The sequence below is a fragment of the Ptychodera flava genome, chromosome 2 (assembly GCF_041260155.1).
Source record: "Ptychodera flava strain L36383 chromosome 2, AS_Pfla_20210202, whole genome shotgun sequence".
NCBI classification, from domain to species: Eukaryota; Metazoa; Hemichordata; class Enteropneusta; family Ptychoderidae; genus Ptychodera; species Ptychodera flava.
The window spans coordinates 17,064,162-17,068,458 of NC_091929.1; the positions used below are offsets into that span (position 1 = coordinate 17,064,162).

At 35.7% G+C, this 4,297-nt stretch overlaps 1 long non-coding RNA gene across 1 annotated transcript; it reads right to left on the minus strand.

Annotated features, from left to right (window-relative positions):
• Positions 1–2,160: 2,160 nt before the first annotated feature.
• On the minus strand, positions 2,161–3,866 carry LOC139115771 (uncharacterized). Its single transcript, XR_011548187.1, has 2 exons — positions 3,655–3,866; positions 2,161–2,662 (listed from the first exon to the last, which is right to left on the minus strand). It is a non-coding gene; the product is annotated as an uncharacterized lncRNA (long non-coding RNA).
• Positions 3,867–4,297: the final 431 nt, after the last annotated feature.

Genomic DNA, 4,297 nt, shown 5'->3' on the forward strand with positions numbered 1-4,297 from the left:
CATAGCAGTCTATGACAAAACTATGAATATTTTTTTCCAATACAAAACTAAGTAAATCTGTGCATTTATGTACACTTAATTATTAGTATTAATGTTAATGATTAGACTAGAGTGGTTTCAAGTCCATTGTTGTGCAAGAAATTTGATTTTGGAATTTCATCGAAATGTTGATTCACTATACATTGTAGGCTATGAGGAAACTACAATATCTCATAGGTTATCTGATCCTAAATTGCTATTCAAAAGTTGTTAGACCTGAAGCTTCCAGTTGTTATTGATGGCATTTTGCACTATTCTGAATAGTTTGTATTCTGTCAATGTCCTCAAAAAACAAAAAATGTACATACAGCGACATGAACATTTGACACCGACCTATACCTAATGTATTGCCAATGGGAGAATGATATCAAATAAGTGATCTCCCAAATTGTTATTGAAAGAGTCATAATAGGGGACAGTTATGCACAATAGAGGAGTTGGATAAGTAGAAATCATGACAACTTAAATCAATGTGGCTGCTTGGATCATCAATACATTGTTTATTATACCCTTAAAATTGCGCCCGAAGGGCGCGCCGAAAATGGAAATGGCAGAAAATGAAAGTGCCAGAAGTTATTTTTTCTTTTTTCAGTATTCCATATTCTTCAATACGTGCACATGCAAGTTCAACTTTGATGCATAAAAAAGGTGACCCTCCCCCATAGGCTTACACAAATTTTATGACCCTTCAAAATGCTTGCGCGAAAAATGGCGACCCACCCCCAAAAAACACCGGCCAAACCCCCCCCCCTGTAATGTGTGTCCAGTCCCTAAAAGAAAAAAACTTCTCCGGCAATAAATTGTTCATTGAAAAAATAATGTATTACTGTAGAAAAGAACCAAATATCTCTTCTATAATAAACATACAATAACAGTACTTTCTACATAAATTCAGCTGTGAAATATATGTATTCTTTATAAATATTGGATTGATACAAAATATAAAACGTTTGTAGGTCAATGCACTGCGTGAAAAGGCTAAAATACAGAGTGTATTGACCCTGTATTTTGGCTGTATTTGCTGCAAATTCAGACAGATACAGGTAAATACAGCCATGTATTTATGGTAAATACAGGTAAATACAGCCTGTATTTACCTGTATATGCACTGTTGATACATGGTAAATACATCTCCTGTATTTACCTATATTCACTGTAAATAAAGGGCTACATTTGCCTGTATTTACGTGTATTTCTAGCCAATGTACTGGCAGCGCTTCCTGTTTATTTTTCAGGATTTACATAAATTTTAGTTAATACAGATCTGTATTTATATACAAATGTTACCATATATGGTATCTGTAATTATCATATTTGGTTTTGAGCTTCTCAAACATTAGAATGCTGGCAGTGAACAATACTGAATTTTCACGGAATAATTTCAGCCACTAAATCAATGAAAGCCCATCGAGAGGCGTGTACTAATCTACAAGGCAAATTATTTCATTTCAACAGTAACTTAGGACAGTAACTGAGTTACTGCTACAAATAAAAACATTGGATCCGATTATAAACTTGAGGATCACTGTTGTGATTCGATATTTAAATCATGTGAGGGTAAGAAGGACTCAACTGGGTAAAAAGTTGTCTATGTATCTATAGATATTTTGCCAACATGATGACATATTTTCGCCAGAAGTAGTGTCACTTATCACACGCACACTCAACAAATATTTTACACAGCAAATATTTACAAAGAAAAATTAAAACTTTATTTCGAAACTAGAATTCAATCAGAGTTTTAAAAAATAAATACATAAAGGAGTAAAAAGAACCACTAGAACTGTAAACAATATTTCAGAACAGTTGCATGTTGCACAGATATTGGAATTACTGCACTGGTCTTTGGGAAATTCTCTAATCGGGTATAGCACATGTTCTTTTTTGTTTGGAAAGAAAACAAGCTATGTTGCGGCTAACAGAGCCCCTTCGTGATATTGGCATGCATTACAACTAATCAATGGGGATAAACATATATCAGAAGACAACTTACCCAGATCACCAGTGGCAACCTGAGTGCAAAATTTCAAAGGAATAAGTTGAGTTGCAGTTTCTCAGAAGATATTTGTTTCATTAAAAGGGCTAAAATTGCCACCAAAATACAATTACATGCAAACTTCACCATAATTTAATAAAATCTTACTCGGTTGTTTTGGCTTCAGGAACCTGCCTACTAAATTTCAAAGCAAATGAACAAGTGGTTTAAGAGAAAATTTCATGTATACCAAAGTTCACAACAAGTTGTTTTAAGAGATGTTAACTGTGGAGGGACAGGTGGAGGGCCAAGAGATAATCAGCGTTTGAAAAAACTGAGTCAACAATGGTAGTGAAATCTGGGTAATCATAATGCGTTGATAAGATGAGATCTGCTGCGTATTTCCTCACTGTTTTCAGATGCAATGAGTAGAATGACTCCTTCCTCTTAGAATTTTAAAATACACTTTTTCTTTTAGACAGGCATCTAATGTACATGAAAGTTCATTGAATGGGTTTGCTCTTCAAGCAGGAAACCTCAAGATGACAAATACACCCTCCTCTTTTCATCTTACATCAGTTCAGGAGTAAACCCGTCAAGAGTCATGTTGTCGTCATTCAGAAGCACACGATGATTCGTCTTCATGGCCTGCAAGACAAATAAATTGAAAATAGATTAGTAAAAAGGGTAACTAATCACAGAGGCAGTAAATGAATAAATAAGAGATAAGGGTCACTGCGTTATTGAACAACAGTGTTATATATATTTGTGTTCGCAATTATCTATGAAAATTGTGTGATATTTTTATCTTTTGATTCTTCATTTTCAGCTTTTAACATTGCTGAAAAAGATGTTATCATTTGCTATAAAACAATACTGCATTAACATTGGCTCAAGGAATTGTGTGAATCTTTCAGCGCTAAAGCATCAGCTTGACTTTCTTGTCACTGAAAGGAAACCCAATTTTTAGAAGTTCGGAAAGGTTTGGTCAGGTGTGAAAAGTCTGCTCCCAAGGAATTACTGATAGCAAAATGGCTTATTTGCATAACAATGTAATTAATTATAGTAGTGGCGCTGAATGGCAACTGAGTAAATGGAGATGCATATGCCTCTAAGAATGCTACCAAAACGACCCCCACAATGCATGGAACATAAATTTGAGATGTAAGAATTAAGAGTCTGGTCATATTAATCCGAAATCCTCGCAACATATTTATACAATGACTGCACTTTGAGAGGAAAACAAAGGACAGAAACGCCTAGTCTTCTCAAGACTTCAGTTTTTACGATCCCTGACCTTTTCGAGTCGGATTTAACGAACGGTAGAACGTAAACCATTCCTGTTACTTTGTCATTTTTAGGGCTTATGCGTGTACATATGTCTGCAAGGCATTTACACTCTTCCCTGGGTCTGATGCAGGGCATGGCATGAAAAGGTCAAATTAGCATAAAGCCTTTATAAAGGGCTTTGGAACGGAGAGCTAGGAATTGGTGTACATTTGCAACAGTCAGGACTATTGGTGAATGAAAACATATTAAAATGTTAGATACTTGTACCTTATAAAGATATTTCTATAAAGAGCTATACAAGAAAAAGTATCGAAAACACTGGGACAAGTTGAGAGGACAACGATACATACCTGGATTACACAACGGCTGTCCAGCTGATGTTGTATAACGATGATTGCGACGATTTAGGTACTTGTCGACATGTCGCTGTTGTTGAAAAATTTGCTCTCTTCCGTCCAAGTTTCGAAAATGGGTTGTGTAGTTTCGTCATGGTTAAACTGGGGTTGAACGGAGAATAACTTGAATAAAACGTGTTGCTTGTCGAACTGGACGGCTCGTAACTGCATGACAACCCACTCCAGGGACCAGGTACAACTTTAACACAGGTACAGCAAAGTCATCAAGGTGGCGCTTTACTGTTTACGACCCCCTAAGTGCTCAAATATTCACAGGAAGAATTTGCTTAGAAGTTATTATTATTAATGTTCAATTATGACAAAATGCAATTTCTGTCACTCTTGTTAGACAAAAAATATTACACAATGCACCATATATTTGTGATTCACCAGATTAATTAAGAGACAGGTTCGAATTCATCTACGAGGAGCAGGCTAGGGGATCATTTTTTATATACAGACTTGCCTTGTGCCTATCCCGTCCGTCTATTTACAGATTCACTGACTCGTTCTAGCTCTTTGAGTCGATCGATAAAAGTATTTTCATCTTCAATATGCTTTGTTAATTTGACCGATATAGTATCCTAAATTACTGTGG